Source organism: Castor canadensis, chromosome 19 (assembly GCF_047511655.1).
Source record: "Castor canadensis chromosome 19, mCasCan1.hap1v2, whole genome shotgun sequence".
NCBI classification, from domain to species: Eukaryota; Metazoa; Chordata; class Mammalia; order Rodentia; family Castoridae; genus Castor; species Castor canadensis.
Genome location: NC_133404.1, coordinates 22,545,247 through 22,562,351, shown reverse-complemented (window position 1 = coordinate 22,562,351; position 17,105 = coordinate 22,545,247). Strand labels below are relative to the sequence as shown.

At 41.9% G+C, this 17,105-nt stretch overlaps 4 non-coding genes across 4 annotated transcripts; all 4 read left to right on the top strand.

The window, feature by feature from the left end:
• Positions 1–604: 604 nt before the first annotated feature.
• On the top strand, positions 605–697 carry LOC141419326 (small nucleolar RNA SNORD116). Its single transcript, XR_012444114.1, has one exon. It is a non-coding gene; the product is annotated as a small nucleolar RNA SNORD116 (small nucleolar RNA).
• A 1,721-nt stretch (positions 698–2,418) lies between these two features.
• Positions 2,419–2,513, top strand: LOC141419327 (small nucleolar RNA SNORD116). The gene has a single exon (XR_012444115.1). It is a non-coding gene; the product is annotated as a small nucleolar RNA SNORD116 (small nucleolar RNA).
• Positions 2,514–3,964: 1,451 nt separating this feature from the next.
• LOC141419320 (small nucleolar RNA SNORD116) lies at positions 3,965–4,060 on the top strand. Its single transcript, XR_012444108.1, has one exon. It is a non-coding gene; the product is annotated as a small nucleolar RNA SNORD116 (small nucleolar RNA).
• A 3,041-nt stretch (positions 4,061–7,101) lies between these two features.
• On the top strand, positions 7,102–7,198 carry LOC141419325 (small nucleolar RNA SNORD116). The gene has a single exon (XR_012444113.1). It is a non-coding gene; the product is annotated as a small nucleolar RNA SNORD116 (small nucleolar RNA).
• Positions 7,199–17,105: the final 9,907 nt, after the last annotated feature.

Sequence of the window (17,105 nt, the reverse complement as noted above, 5' to 3'; positions counted from 1 at the left end):
GAATTACCACAGTCAATGTGGTCTTAGAATAATCTGGTGCCCTGCCCATGCCATGACTGCATCCCCTTTGAGTCCTGTGGTGGTTGTCTTGGATTCTCAGGTGTAGCGCCCCAGTAAGAGGTGAAAGGTATTCTTGTACAGTGTCCATGCTCCATAGGTATTTTTGTGCACTAGTGCAGATGTTGAGAGTGGGTTTGGCCAAGAGGTTCTAAGTCCCTACTCTTTTATGTGTGACAATATACTGTAAACAAATGTCCCCAATAGACACAGGGTCAGGTGGACTTCCTGAATAGCTGATGGGTGCCATCTTAATAGTAGCAGAAAGCATAGTTAGCTAAATGGTATTGGGTTCATAATCTTGCTGAATTTGTGTTTTTCTGAAGCACCCCTATTTTTGGTTTGTACTTGCCAGGTCGAATGGCCCTGGATTTATTCCTTGAGCTTCTGAGAATTCCTGGCCCTGCTGAGATTCCCCAGAGAGATTATCAATTCCCAGGATGCATGTGGCATGTTTTATTTGAATGGTAGTGGATGACAGATGAAGGTAAAGCTTTCTTTTTCTCCTAATGCCCAGGTTTTTTAATTCCTGGAAAAAAATGTGCATAGATCAATGATGACCTTCACATATGCATTCCTTGGAAAGCTGAACAAAATGAGTGGAAACTAAACTCTCATCATCGTCATTGAACTGAGGTCCATCTCATTGCTCCAACAAGGACTGGAGATAGGAGTGGGGAACATGCAGTACAGAGGGAACCAGAGCAGGTCCTGCTGGTTGGTAGTAGTTAGTAGTTCACCATAGGAAAGTTCCGGGCCTGGAAGTGTGGGCCTGACTATTGCAAGGTACAGCTTGTGGCAGGTCCTAGCCTCTTTTTGACCTGAAGAGCCAGGTGTACAATGTGCCTGCTTGCTTTGGTCCATGTGTATGTGAAACTAGAGGACACGAATGGCAGCATTGAGCTGCACGGCTTTTTGGGCTGTAACCCTAAAAGTTTTAATCCCGCATCCCCCAGAGAGAATAAGGTCTTCTCAATTGGAAATGGAGTGTGAGAACACACCTTTGTCCTCCTTTGACTTTTGTGATCATCATCTGTAGAGACTGATGTTCCTTTGTTGATGGGGTCCAGTAAGCATGGGTCGTTCTTCACTGGGTGACCCTCAGCTTCCTGATGGAAGCCATAAAGGGTCTCACTGTCTCTCCAGTGTATTGACATCCTGGGGCATCAAAACGTGTGACTATCATGGGTCAATAAGAGTTTGTGATCGAAAAGGAAGAGCTACACATAGTGGGGGCATGTTGCCCGTATTTCTCTATAATTGATTTTCTTAGAGAACATTTCTCCTGAATTGTCAGGTGTCGGACAGCAGTTATTATCAGGAGGCAAATTGCCAGGATCTACTGGCAATGGTCTCTAAGCCTACACACACTCAAACATGGTTTAATGTGGTTGAGGTTCAGGCATTTCTTGGATTGGCCTTGAACAGCCCATCCAGGAGGGGTTGCATTTGTCTTTCAGCCTTTTATGAGGCTTAATGTAGAGAGATAGCAAGGGTGAGAAGACCACAAGGCTCTGCACTAAGATGCCCTCATACAGAAAGGTTTTTTCCCTAGAATCCTAATAGTGCATATACGCCAGTGCATTATTTGTTCATTACCAGATTAGGTCTCTACAGGTCAGGGGTGATGGAGCAGCGCTGTTGTGAAAATGTCAGAAAAGGCAGTGGGCATCTGGTGGTCTTGGTGCAGTGCCCATAGTGTATTATTGATGGGTAGGGTATGATGAAAGGAGGGTATTTTGGTGTTCTTTGGATTTGGACCTGGGGTCTTTCAACCTGGTGTCTTTCATTATGGAGGATTTCTAGGACTAGATGCTATACTGTTGTGCCCCATCCACAGTGTAACTCTGCAGGGTTCTGTGCAATTCCATAGCTTCCCACCTTGGGTTTTCTGTCCTTGGGACAGACTTAGATATCAGAGGCTTCCTACTATGTTGTTAGTGTCTAGAGGTCTTAATGCACCCAATTGCAGCTGTACAGGGTAGAGTTTTGTTCTAGGTCACTGCTCATTTCCATGAAGCTGTGCCTTGTACAAACATGGAATGGGGTTACTGCCTAAGAACACCTCAAACTGGAGCAACTAAGCAAAAGATTGGGCACAATTCAGTGAAAACGTTACCATCAAGCCCTTGGTAATACTGGAGTTTTCTGACCCATGCTTGTGTTTCCTTGCCATTTCCCAGGTCCTAGGCGGGACTCCCTCATGATGCAGGAGCACCTGCATGTCTGCCTACACCCAGAGTAGTTGGTCATTCCAGGGACACGTGTTTCCATCAAGGGCAATGGATAGATGATCTTGGTAAGCATTTCTTTGCCCTACCAAACCAAGCTTCCTAGTTTGCATGAACAAAGAGTGTGCCTGGATTGATGGTGCCTTTCTTAAGTACATTCTTTGGAAAGCTGAACAAAATGAGTGAAATCGCTATACCATCATTGATTTCATTGAACTGAGGTCCAACACATTGGTCCCACAGGAGCTACAGTTACATGGGTGAGGGAGACTACTACATAGTCCCATGGGTCACATGAGGGAGACTCTATGAAGAAGAGTAGGAGGGGACTGAGCTGGTACAAAGGCCCAGGTTTGGTCCCTTGAGACTGGCAGGCAAAACTCATACCTGAATTGAGTGTCCCAGTGACTATGATACCCTTCAGTCCAGGATCACCAACATCTGTACAATGGTTGGGCACCTAGCCCAGGAAGAGGAAGCTAATAGCATGCATCTGTAGTCATTTTGGCCATTTCGTCTTAAGGTTTAATACCTTCAAGAGAGACAGGTCTCCTTTGGAGCTGTTTGTACGTTGTCATCAGATATTGTGGTAGCAGCAGCCATGGGGGCCAGTTCTGGGTGGTTTGCCCTCAGTGGGTGGCCATTCTGATATATTCTCAGAGAAAGGGACAGGAAAGATCTGTCTGCTTTCTGTATTTGTGGACATCATTGAGAAATATCAAAAGGGTGTGCAATGGTGGCCAGCATAGGTGGGAGTGACTGAGATATGTGTCCTCTCACTAGATTAGAAGTTTTAAACCTAGGTTTCCCTTGAACAGGAAGCATTTTGCCTTGGAAAACTATGTGTGGTATATCCCAATGGATATCATATTTTCCATTTGTCACAATAGGTCTGTACTGGGGAGGGGTGATAAAGAATCCTTTGAGATTTGGTGGTTCCAAGGGTATTGGTCATCACTCCCATTAGTCTAGTGTGCCATTAAGTGCCACATTTCATTGCTTGATGGAAAGATATGAGACACTGGTCCTGTGATTGGGGCCACATGCCTGTCAATGGGGAGAGTCAAAGTGCTCTGGATGTTCTCAGAATATTCTGGTGCCCTGCCCATGGCATGACTGTGCATCCCCATTGAGTCCTATGGTGGTTGTCTTAGATTCTCAGGTGTAGAACCCCAGTAAGAGGGGAAAGGTATTTTTGTGCAGTGTCCATTCTCCATGTGTATTTCTGTATACTTGTACAGATGTGGAGAGTGGGTCTGGCCAAGAGGTCTCAGTCCCTGCACTCTTTATGTGTGAGGTATACTGTCAACAAATGTGGTTCTCCAGTAGTCACAGGGCCTGGTAAACTCCCTGCACAGCTGACATCTCAATAGTAGAAAAAAGCAGTTGGCCAAATGGCACTGGGCTCATGATACATTTGTGTTCTTCTGAAAACATGCATGTTTCTGAAACATGCCTATTTTGGGTCTGCACTTGCCAGATGGCGTGGCCTTGGACTGATTCCCTGGGCTTGTGAGAATTCTTGGCCCTCCTGAGATTCCCCAGAGAGATTAGCAATTTCCCAGGATGCATGTGGTATGGTTGACTAGAGTGGCAGTGGATGACTGATGAAGGTAAGGCTCTCTTTATCTTCTAATGCCCAAGTTTTTTAATTCCTGGAACAAAAAAATGTGCATGGATCGATGATGACCTTCATATATGCATTCCTTGGAAAGCTGAACAAAATGAGTGAAAAACTCTAAACCATCATCGTCATCGTTGAACTGAGATCCATCACATTGCTCCAACAAGGACTGGAGGGACAAATGCTGGGAACATGTGCTACAAATTCCTAGATGGGACCCTGCTAATTGTTACAGAGGAGTAGGTAGTAGTTCACAGAGGAAAATTCTATTTCTGCATGCTTGGGTCTGACAGTTGTAGAGTATAACTTGTGTGAGGTCCTACCCTCTGTTTGACCAGAAGGATCAGGTGCACAATGTGCCTGATTGCCTTAATGCATGTATAGGTGGGACAAGAGGATATGGCCATCAGTGTGGATCTGTATTGCCCTTTTGGCTGTAACCTCTTGGGATTCAGAGTAGAACAAATCTACCTGATCAGGAATGGAGTATGAGAACACTCCTTAGCTCTCCTTTGATTTTCATGATCATCTAAGACTGAGATTTGCCTGGTGATGGGGTCCAGTGAGCATGGGTTGTTCATCACTGGGTGACCCTTAGGACTTAGCATCCAAAGGAGGCCACAGACAATCTCTCTACCTACCCAGTGTATTGACATCCTAGGGATAGAAAAGGTGTGGCTAGTGTGGGCCTATGGGAATAGAAGATAGAAATAGAGTTAGAGATAGCTGGATATGTATTGCCTGTATCTATAAGTCATTTCTTTGGTTAACAGTTCCCTCTGCTGTATCAGGCATTCCCTCTGCTGTATCACACACCCAGTTGGTGTCAGGAGGCAAATTGCCAGGGTCCATTTGGAAATGCTCCCTAAGCATATGTGTACCTGGATATGGTGCAATGTGATCAAGGTTCAGGCAAGCCTTTGAGTAATGCATCCAGCAGTGGTAATTTTCTCCTCCTAGCCCTTTATGAAGGCACAATGTAGAGAGACAGCAAGGGTGAAGAGGCTACAAACCTCTTCACTAAGCTACCGTTAAACAGAAAGATTTTTGCTCTGGAATCCTAATAATGCATATATGCCAGTGTATGTTATTTGTCTGTTTCTAGAATAGATCTCTGCAGGTCAGGAGTGATGGAAAAGGGCTGTCCTGATAGGGTCAGGTCAAAGGTGATGTGCATATGCTCTCCTTACTGCAGTATCCTTACTGTAGTGTTCACAGATGTGGAATGATGACAGGAGGTTGTTTTTGTGTTCCTTGGACTTGAACCAAGGAACATTATGGAAAATTTTTGGAGACTGGATTTCACATTGTGGCATGCATTCCACAGTGTAACTCCCTAGAGCTCCTTGCCATTCCAAGGCTCCCGTGCTAGGACTTTCTGTCCTCAAGCCAGACCCTGAGATCATTGACTTCTTCCTACATTGTTTAGGGTCTGGAGGTCTTGCAGCAATCTGATATTGCTGTGGAGAGCAGAGTTTCATCTTCATCAAACTGAGGTCCAGCACATTGTTGCTCCAACAAGAACTACAGTTGTGGGTGGGGGCTGGCTGCCTCCATAATCTCATGAGGACACTGCCAGGCTGTTAGAGGAGGAGTGGGTGGGGACTTACCATGTGCAAATGCCTGTGTCTAGGCCTTAAGGGCTGATGGGGAAGTTTGTACCTGTATTAAGCATCCAGATGACTGTGAGACTGTCCCAGCCAGGCACACCCAGATCCTTGCATTTGACAATGATTGTGCCTGTGGTCCAGGAAGGGGTGGCTGGTAGCATGTATCTGCATGCTTTGGCCCTTCATGGCCTAGTACTTTTGTCTCCTCAAGGGAAACGTATACTCCTGGTTGGGAATGGAGCCCTAGGCCAATCAATATGTGGCCTCCTTTGGAGCTCCAGTTGGTTTTCATAAGAGATTGTGGTCACCGCAGCCATGGGGTACAGTTCTGGGGGTGGCTATTTAGATTTGGCTTCCAGAGGGAGGCCAGAAAGTTCTGTCTTTCCATGTGTATGGACATTGTTGAGAAATGTGAAAAGGGTGTATAGCAAGGGCCAGCACAGGTGGAAATGAGAGAAATTGGTCCTCTTATTAACACTATGCACTTGTAAGTGGTTTGGTTAGTGATGTTTCCATATACCATGTTGGGTAGGATTCATGGCTGATGTGGTAGACAAATTCCCAGGGTGCTGTGCAAAATCCTTCCAGAAGACTACAGCAACTAAATATTATCCACTGTAGTGGTCTCTTCTACACTGTCGTGGGATGATCCAGAACCACCCATCCAGGTGGGGTCAGATTCCTGTTTCTCTGTTTCCTGAGGTTGTAAGAAAGAAAGATAGCAAGTGTGAAGAGACCAGAAGTCTCAGACCTAGGTTTACCTTGAACAGGAAACATTTTGCCCTGGATAACTGAGGGTGAACAAACCCCAATAGATGTCATATTTTCCATTTTTCACAATAGGTCTGTGCAGGGGAGAGATGAGGAAAAGTCTTTTGTCATTGGACTGGTGCCAAGGGTGTTGAACATCACTCTCTTTAGTCCAGCATCCCATAGGTACCAAGTTTAGTGGTATGATGGAAAGTGTATGGTGCATTGGCCGTATGACTGGGGAAGGTTATAGAGTCAATGTGCCTTGGATGTTCCCAGTACACTCTAGTGCCCTGTCCACGGCATGACTGTGCATCCCTGTTGAATCCTGTATCAGTTGTCTGGGGTTCTCAGGTGAAGAGCACCAGTAAGAAGTGAAAGGTATCCTTGTGCAGTGTGTGAGCTCCATAGGTATTTCTATGCACTAATGCAGATGTGGATTTGTCTGAGAGGCTCAAGGTTAGTGCTCTTTTGTGTGTGATGATATACTGTCAATTAATGTTATTCCTGAGTAGACAAAGGGGCTGGGTAGACTGCCTGAACAGCTGATGGATGTGCCATCTCAAAGTAGAAAATATGCTGTAGGCCAAATGGTACTGGCCTCATAACCTTGCTATATATGTGCTTTTCTGAAGCATCCCTATTTTTTATGTGCACTTGCCAGGTGGCATGGCCTTGGATCGATTCTGGTCCTTCTGAGATTCCCCAAAGAGATTAGCAATTCCCACGATGTGTGTGCCATGGCTTACTTGAATGGTGGTAGATGGCTGATGAAGGTAAGTCTCTCTTTTTCTTCTAATGCCCAGATTTCTTAATGAAGAATGTGCATGGATCAATGATGACCTTCATATATGCATTCCTTGGAAAGCTGAACAAAATGAGTGAAAATTCTAAACCGTCATCATTGTCATTGAACTGAGGTGTCCAGCACATTGTTCCAAGGACTGGAGACATGGGGGATAGAGGTAGGGTGGAGTAGTAGTTTGCAGTTTGCCATAGGAAAATTCTGGGTCTGCAAGCTTGGTCCTGATAGTTTCAGAATATAGCTTGTGGTGGGTCTTAGTTTCTGTTTGATCCTAAGGGCTGGGTGTTAAATGTGCCTGTGTACCTTGGTGTGTGTGGTAGTGGCATAGGAAACTGTGGCTGTCAGGTGGATCTGTACAGCCCTTTTTGATGTAATCTCTTAGTGTTTAGATTTCCCTCATTCCCCAGAAAAAGAATGGGAGTGGGAATGGTGTTTGAGAATACACATTGGCCATCCTTTGGCTTTTGTGATCATTTTTGGAGACTGATGGTTCTCCAGCAATAAGGTCCAATGAGTGTGGGTTATTCATTACTGGGTAAACCTTGGGACTTAGTGCCCCAAGGGAAGAGACAGAAGGTGTGTCTGCCCAGTGTATTGACATCATGGGGGATGCAAAGGTATGAATAGTGTGGATTGGCAGGAGTGGGAGATAGAGAGTGTATATTGCCCATATTTCTCTATCAGTGTTTTCTTTAGTCTACATTCCATCTGTTTTAGTGAGCCATTGGACATCCATTTGGTGTCAGGAGGCAGATTGCCAAGGTTCTTAGCAATGCTCTCTAAACTTACATTCACCTGCATGTGATACCACTGTGATTGGGATTAGGCATGCCTCTTGTTATCTTGGACAGCCCATCTGGGAGGGGTTATGTTCTCTTAGTCCTTTCTGAAGGCATAATATAGAGAGACAGAAAGAGTGAGGAGGCCACAAGCCTCTGCACTTAGATGCCCTTGTGCAGGAAGGCTTTTGCTGTGGAATCTCATTAGTGCACATGTGCCAGATTATGTCTTTTTACCATTTCCAGATTAAGTCTGTGCAGGTGGGGGATGACAGAGAAGTGTATTGGAAAAGTGTTGAAGCAGGTGTTAGCATCGGCTGTGCTTAGTGCAGTGTCAGCTGAGGTGGTATGATGATAGGTGAGTGTATTTGTGTTGCTTGGATTTCTACCAGGGAGACTTTCTAGAGTTGTATGCAACATTTTTACCATTGCACTATAGCTCATATTACCCTGTGTAACTCTGCAGTTCTCGGGTTTTTTGGCCATGAAGCAGACTAAAGTCAAAGGCTTCACAGTGCATTTGTAACTCTGGACATCTTTCTGTATCTGAGTTTAGTTGTGGTGAGTAGGGCATTGTTGCAAACTTATAGGTCCATGCTCATTTGTGTCATGATGAGCTCTCTGTGATTATGTGCCTTGTACACACAACCCTGAGAAGACTGCTCAGGAAACACTCAAGAAGATGCAACTAAGTGCTACACTACAGCACAATATGATGAGAGCATTATCCTGGGGACCTGAGCATCTGTTTTCTTTTCTGAATCACATCTATGTTCCTCTGCACACCTAGGCTCTAGGAAGGATAGCTAGTATAGTCAGAGCACCTGCATTCTGTAGATACCCAGAGACATCTGCAATTCTTGGATTGTATGCAGTGTGTTTCCTTGAATGGTAGTAGAAGGATGATTTTGGTAAGTGTCTCTCTAATTTCTTTCTTTCTCTAATTTCTAAGAACAAAGAATGTGGGTGGATATATGATGATAATCTAATATGAATTTTTGGAAAACTGAAGATAAGTATTAAAATTTGAACTCATCATCCTTGTCATACCCAGGTACCACACTTTGCTCAGTGGAGTCTGGTATGTTGGTGGTAGTGTTAGGTATTCCCATCCAAATGTCACTCTGTTGGTAAATGAAGAGCAGTGTGCTGCTTGTTCTGGGAAAGGGTCATCTCTGGGGAGCTTGGTACTGTCTGGTGCATTATTTAGCTCACGTGAGTATAGAGTTCACTGTTTAACCATTCACACCTGCACCCATTGAGTCTCCATCCCTTGGTAAGTGTGCCTGTGGGGCAAGATGTTTTGGCCAGTTACAGTGCCTCTGTCACACCAATTTGGTTTTGTTTCTTAGTTCTTTTTGCTCTCATTTTCTAGAGAGAGAAATGTCTTCCTGTCACAAATTGAGCCCAAGTTTATGTGTTGGCCATGCTTTGGATCTTTTTGGTTGTTATCAGTGAGTTTACTGTGCCTACAAAAATTTTGTCCATTTCATGGGAGTAGGCCATCAGTGAGTTCCCATTCAATTTAAACTCCTCAGTGAAGGTCAGAAAAATGTGTATGTTTTCCTTGTTTTTTTTTTTTTTTGATAAATAAATCTGAAAGGAGTTGTTAGTGGAGTTTCTTTTTGTTGTTTTGTCTTTTGCATCACTTCAGATTGAAGTCAAGGCCTTCTGCCCATTAGGCCAGCACTGTACCACTTGAGTCCTGCCTTAGTCTTTTACATTTTTGTTCGTTTTTCTGATAAATATTAATAATAACTTTGTTTGGCTGGCCTGCAACTTGGAATCCTCCCCTCACTGCCTCCTGGGAGGCTGTGATGACAGGCATGCAACACCATGCCCATCTTGTCCTTATTGAGGTAGGGTATCAGTAACTTTTCTCAGGCTGACCTCACACCATGGTCTTCCTGTATCCACCTTTCAACTAGCTAGGTTACAGGCCTCGGCCTCCACATCTGGTTTCTTCATTTTGGAACAGGAGAGGTCTGTGGGTCTCCTTTCCTAAATGCCAATGGACCTGATTCGTTGAATCAACACTTCTGAGTCTGTCATGGTGTTTTTCTCTCAGTTGGTGTACACACTAAAGATCTCAATGTCTATAGAATTTCTGCCCTCATTGTAGTACAACTTGTGTGTTTTCTGTGTGTATGTCTCTCTTGGAATAGTATTTTCCCCTTGTTTAAGAAGCTTGGTTGAAATTTTTTTATTTGTTTTAATCAATTGTGCATACAATGTTTGGGTCACTTTTCCCCCTTCCCCACCTGCCCCCTCCCTCTCCCCCTCCTTAGCCCTCGCTACCAGGCAGAAACGATTTTGCCCTTATCTCTAATTTTGTTGAAGAGAGGGTATAAGCAATAATAGGAAGGACCAAGGGTTTATGCTAGTTGAGATAAAGATAGCTATACAGGGAGTTGACTCGCATTGATTTCCTGTACATATGTGTTACCTTCTAAGTTAATTCTTCTCGAACTAACCTTTTCTCTAGTTCCTGGTCCCCTTCTCCTATTGGCCTCTGTTGCTTGGAAGTTTCTTCATTAGTTCCTTTGCATTGAGGACATCAAATGCTATCTAGGTTTTTGGGGGGAGGCGTTCTTGCCTATCCTCATACCTCCTTTATGTGCTCTTACCTCATCATGTGATCAAAATCCAATCCCCTTGTTGTGTTTGCCCTTGATTTAAAGTCTGCATTTGAGGGAAAACACACGATTTTTGGTCTTCTGGACCTGGCTAACCTCACTCAGGATGATGTTTGCCAGTTCCATCCATATACCTGCAAATGATAAGATTTCATTCTTCTTCATGGCTGAGTAGTATTCCATTGCGTATAAATACCACATTTTCTTAATCCATTCATCGATAGTGAGGCATCTTGGCTGTTTCCATAACTTGGCTATTGTAAATAGTGCTGCAATAAACATGGGTGTGCAAGTGCCTTTGGAGTAACCTGTGTCACATTCCTTTGGGTATATCCCCAAGAGTGGTATTGCTGGATCATATGGTAGATCTATGTTTAGATTTTTAGGAAGCCTCCAAATTTTTTTCCAGAGTGGTTGTACTAGTTTGCATTCCCATCAGCAGTATATAAAAGTTCCTTTTTCCCCACATCCTCGCCAACACCTGTTGTTGGTGGTGTTTCTAATCATGGCCATTCTAACAGGGGTGAGGTGGAATCTTAGTGTGGTTTTGATTTGCATTTCATTAATGGCTAGAGATGGTGAGCATTTTTTCATGTGTTTTTTTGCCATTTGAATTTCTTCTTTTGAGAAAGTTCTGTTTAGTTCAGTTGCCCATTTCTTTATTGGTTCATTAATTTTGGGCAAGTTTAGTTTTTTGAATTCCCTATATATTCTGGTTATCAGTCCTTTGATGTGTAGCTGGCAAATATTTTCTCCCACTCTGTGAGCAGAAGCTTTTTAGTTTTATGAAGTCCCATTTATCTATGCTATCTCTTAGTTGCTGAGCTGCTGAGGTTCCATTAAGAAAGTCCTTGCCTATACATGTTAGTTCCAAAGTATTTCCTACTCTTTCCTGTACCAACTTTAGAGTTTGAGGTCTGACATTAAGGTCCTTGATCCATTTTGAGTTAATACTTGTATAGGGTGATAAACATGGATCTAGTTTCAGTTTTTTGCAGACTGCTAACCAGTTTTCCCAGCAGTTTTTTTTTTTGAAGAGGCTGTTTTTTCTCCATCATATATTTTTAGCACCTTTGTCAAGGAAAAGTTGGTTATAGTTGTGTGGTTTCATATCTGGGTCCTCTATTCTGTTCCACTGGTCTTCATGTCTGTTTTTGTGCCAGTACCATGCTGTTTTTATTGCTATTGCTTTGTAATATAGTTTAAAGTCAGGTATTGTGATACCTCCAGCATTGTTCTTTTTGCTCAGTATTGCCTTGGCTATTCGCAGTCTCTTGTGTTTTCAAATAAATTTAATGGTAGATTTTTCAATCTCTTTGATGAATGTCATTGGGATTTTGATGGGAGTTGCATTAAACATGTAGAATACTTTGGGGAGTATCAACATTTTTACTATGTTGATTCTACCAATCCATGAGCATGGGAGATTTCTCCACTTTCCATAGTCTTCCTCAGTCGCTTTCTTTAGAATTTTATAGTTTTCCTTGTAGAAGTCATTCGCATCCTTTGTTAAGTTTACTCCTAGGTATTTGATTTTTTTGAGGCTATTGTAAATGGAATTGTTTTCATATATTCTTTCTCAGTTTGTTCATTACTAGTGTATAGAAATGCTAATGATTTTTCTATGTTGATTTTATATCCTGCTACCTTGTTATAGCTATTGATGATGTCTAGAAGCTTTTGAGTAGAGTTTTTTGGGTCTTTAAGGTTATAGGATCATATTGTCTGCAAATAGGGATATTTTGACAGTTTCTTTACCTATTTGTATTCCTTTTATTCCTTCTTCTTGCCTAATTGCTCTGGCTAGGAATTCCAGTACTATGTTGAATAGGAGTAGAGATAGTGGGCATCCTTGTTTCGTTCCTGATTTTAGAGGGAATGGTTTAATTTTTTACCATTAAATATAATGCTGGCTGTAGGTTTGTCATATATAGCTTTTATAATGTTGAGGTACTTTCCTTCTATTCCTAGTTTTCTTAGAGCTTTTATCATGAAGTGGTATTGGATCTTATCAAAGGCTTTTTCTGCATCTATTGAGATGATCAAGTGGTTTTTGTCTTTGCTTCTGTTAATGTGGTTTATTGCATTTATTGATTGTCATATGTTGAACCACCCCTGCATTCCTGGGATGAAGCCAACTTGGTTGTGGTGAATGATCTTTCTGATGTGTTGTTGGATTTGGTTTCCCATTATTTTATTGAGGATTTTTGCATCGGTGTTCATTAAGGAGATTGGCCTGTAGTTCTCCTTTTTGGAGGTGTCTTTGCCTGGTTTTGTGATAAGTGTAATACTGGCTTCATAAAATGTGTTAGGCAGTTTTCCTTCCCTTTCTATTCGTGGAACAGTTTAAGGAGGGTTGGTATCAGTTCTTCTTTAAATGTCTGATAGAATTCAGCAGAGAATCCATCAGGTCCTGGACTTTTCTTTTTTGGGAGACTCTTGATTGCTGCTTCAATTTCATTTTGTGTTATAGATGTATAGATTAATATCCTCTTGCTTCAGTTTTGGATGATGATAAATATCTAGAACTCTGTCCATTTCTTTAAGATTTTCAAATTTATTTGAATACAGGTTGTGAAAGTAGTCTCTGATGATTTCCTGGACATTCCTGATTCTACTAATTTGGGTTTTTTCTCTCCTCATTTTGGTCAGGTTTGCCAGGGGTCTATCGATCTTGTTTATTTTTTCAAAAAACCAAATTTTTTGTTTTATTAATTCTTTATATGGTTTTTATGGTATCTATTTCATTGATTTCAGCTCTTATTTTTATTATTTCTCTCCTTCTATTTGTTTTGGGATTTGCTTGTTCTTGTTTTTCTAGGAGTTTGAGATGTATCATTAGGTCATTGATTTGAGATTTTTCAGTCTTTTTAATATATGCACTCATGGCTATAAACTTCCCTCTCAGGACTGCCTTTGCTGTGTCCCATAGGTTCCGGTACATTGTGTTTTCATTTTCACTGACTTCCAGGAACTTTTAAAATTCCTCTTTTATTTCATCAATGACCCATTGTTCATTAAGCAATGAGTTATTCAGTTCCCAGCTGTTTGCATGGTTTTTGTCTTTATTTTTTTTGTTGAGTTCTAGTTTTAATGCATTGTGATGAGATAGAATACATGGTATATTTCTATTTTCTTATATTTGCTGAGGCTTGCTTTGTGCCCTAGGATATGATCTATTTTGGAGACGGTTCCAGGGGCTGCTGAGAGAATGTATATTGTGTAGAAGTTGGATGAAATGTTCTGTCGACATCAACTAGGTACATTTGATCTATTGTATATTTTAGATCTAGGATTTCTTTATTGATTTTTGTTTGGATGACCTATCTATTGATGATAGTGGGGTGCTAAAGTCTCCCACTACCACTGTGTTGGAGTTAATATATGCTTTTAGGTCCTTCAGGGTATGTTTGATGAAATTGAGTGCCTTGACTTTGGGTGCATATAAATTGATAACTGTTATTTTGTTTTGGTCTATCTCCACTTTTATTAGTATGGAATGCCCTTCTTTATCTCATTTGATCAATGTAGGTTTGAAGTCTACTTTGTCCAAGATAAGTATTGCTATTCCTGCCTGTTTTGGGGGACCACTGGCTTGGTAAATCTTCTTCCAACCTTTCATCCTAAGCCTATGCTTATTTCTCTTGATGATATGGGTCTCCTGTAAGCAACAAATGGTTGGATCTTCCTTTTTAATCCAGTTTGTCAATGTTGCCTTTTGATGGGGGAGTTAAGTCCGTTAACATTAAGTGTTAGTACTGATAGGTATGTGGTGATTCCTGTCATTTAGTTGTCTTAGTTGTTTGAAGGTTTGATTGTGTGTAGCTAAATCGATGTTACTCTCTACTTTCTTGCTGTTTCTTTTCCTGTAATTTGGTACTGCCTGCCCTTTCGTGGTTATGTTGGGTTTCACTCTTTGTGTGCAGACTCTCTTGAAGAATCTTTTGCAGTGGTGGCTTTGTGGTCATATATTGTTTTAGTTTCTGCTTATCATGGAAGACTTTCATTGTGCCATTTATTTTGAATGATAGTTTTGCTGGGTAGAGTATTGCAGAGTTGAAGTTATTTTCATTCAGTGTCTGGAAGACCTCACCCCAAGCTCTTCTTGCTTTTAATGTTTCTGTTGAGAAGTCTGCTGTGATTTTGATGGGTTTACCTTTGTATGTTATTTGTTTTTTCCTCCCTTACAGCCTTCAATATTCTTTCTCTAGTCTCTGTAGTTGTTGTTTTAATGATAATATGTCTTGGGGTAGTTCTATTTTGGTCAAGTCTGTTTGGTGTTCTGGTGTTTCCTGTACCTGTATGGGCATAGTTTTCTCTAGATTTGGGAAATTTTCTGTTATTATTTTGTTAAATATATTACACATTCCTTTTGCTTGCACCTCTTCTCCTTCTTCAATGCCCATGATTCTCAGGTTTGGTCTTTTGATGGAGTCAGTAAGTTCTTGCATTTTCTTTTCACAGGTCTTGAGTTATTTAACTAATAGTTCTTCAGTTTTTCCTTTAATTACCATTTCATCTTTGAGTTCTGAGATTCTGTCTTGTGCATGTTCTAGTCTGCTGGATTGGCCTTCCATTTGTTTTGCATTTCTGTTTCGTTCTCTTTTCTGAGGTTTTCCATATCCTTAGTTTCTTCCTCTTTAACATTGTCTGTTTTCACCCTGAGTTCATTTATCTCTTTATTTATCATGTTCTTTGTTTCACTTTGGTGTTTATACAGTGCTTCTAAAGTTTCTTTTATTTGTTCTTGTGCTTTCTCAAATTCTCTATTTTTGTTGTCTTGGAATTTCTTGAGTGTCTCCTGCCCATTTTGGTTGACCATATGCTGTATCATCTCTATAAAATTCTCATTGAATACTTGCAGGATTTCTTCTTTCAGGTTGGTCTTGTGGGCTTCATTGGGTTCTTTGACATAGTTGATCTCCATTTTGTTGGAGTCTGGATCTGGGCATCTGTTTTCTTCATTTCCCTCTAGTACCTGTACTAATTTATTGTTGGGGGAAAATTGGTTTCCCTCTTTTTTTCCATCTTCCCATCATTGCTCATGCTACTGTTACTGTCCCTGTACTTTGTGTAATTCAGTATTGTCTAGCTCATAATAATAACAATGATGATATGTAGAATGGAAGGGTGAGAGGAGAGGGAAAGCAAAGAAGGTAAAGAAAAAGGGAAAAAAACCAAACCAAAACAAAACAAAAAACAGAGCCGAAGAAATAAACAGGGAGAAATAGTGTACTAATCAACAGTGAGCTACCAGGCATTAGAAAGACAGAAAGAGGATTAAAAAAAATAATAAAATAAAAATAAAAATAAATAAATAAAATTTCCCAAGTTAAATGCAATAAAGTTTCAGTCTTAATAGATTTGGTGCTAGTCCTTCTGCATCCAGTTCTGGTGTTGGTTTCTGAATAGTAGTTCTGTCATTGTCTCATCAAAGGGGAAAAAGAAAAAAAAATATTTCAAGTTCAAATGTAATACAGTTTCAGTCTCATCAAAGGAAAAAAAAATGGAGTCCGGAGACAGCTTTGTGAATGTCTATCTGAGGCTGCAGCTCACCTGCCACCTACTGTCATCCAGCTGCTGCTGCAGGCTTTATTTATTGCAGATCTCAGGAATGAGCTTTACACTCACCTAGCCCCGCAGGCTTTGTTTATTTAGAGTTCTCCTGGACGCATGTCCCTTTTGTTTTCTCCAGTCTACACCCCTACCTGCCTGTTGCAATTGCAGTCCTTTTTTATTTAAATTCGTGTGGGGAGGTTCTTCCCCTCCACTCTTCGGTGGAGAGTGCCACACTTGAGCCACTGTTGGACGCCTTCTCCTCTTCAAGCACACTGGGGGAGGTGGCGCCACTCCTGCCTTCTCCAGCTGGCAGTTCCAGTTCCAGCTGCCTTCTCCAGTTTATAGTTCACATGGGGGAGTGCCCCCCTCCTCTGGTGGAGCTTTCCACATGACAGCCACTGTTACAAGTTTTCCCTGCTCCAAGGTTTCTGGGCAGGGGTCACCACTCCCGCCTTCTCTGGCTGGTTTGTTTATTTATAGTTTGCATGAGGGAGTGCCCCTCCCCCACTCTCTGGAGCTCAGGGCACCCCACCCTCTTTGTTATGTGTCTTTGTTTTTTTAGCTGCTTGTTTATCATCAGTCGTTTTTATCTTTTTTCCCTGGGCGGGGGTCAGACTGTCCAGGGGGCTATGCTGATTTGTCCCAGGGAGTACCACGTGCTGCTTATTTGCTCACCTGGTGGTCTCCCAAGCAGGTTAGGAGCTGGCATCTGGTGGTACGGGAGCCCTTCTGGTTTCTCCATTTAACATTGTGGGGGATGCTGTGCATGGGCTGGGGGTGTGGAGGAGTCAGAGTTTCCTCTTTTTGGTGGTTTTTCCTGCAAGGCATATCTCCAGTGTCTCTCCAAGAGTTTACTTTAGGAAGCACACTTTCTGCTTCCTTCCTCTACTTGCCATCTTGGAATCTCCTGGTTGAATTTTTTATATACAATTTATACTTCAGTTGCAACAGAGGTGGCGTGCTGCTGGGGTTTTGTTTATTTGGTTTCAAGAGATGCCACATTTGATGGTATCATGGAAAATAGACATTGTGGTTATCCTTAGTGTTGGCCATG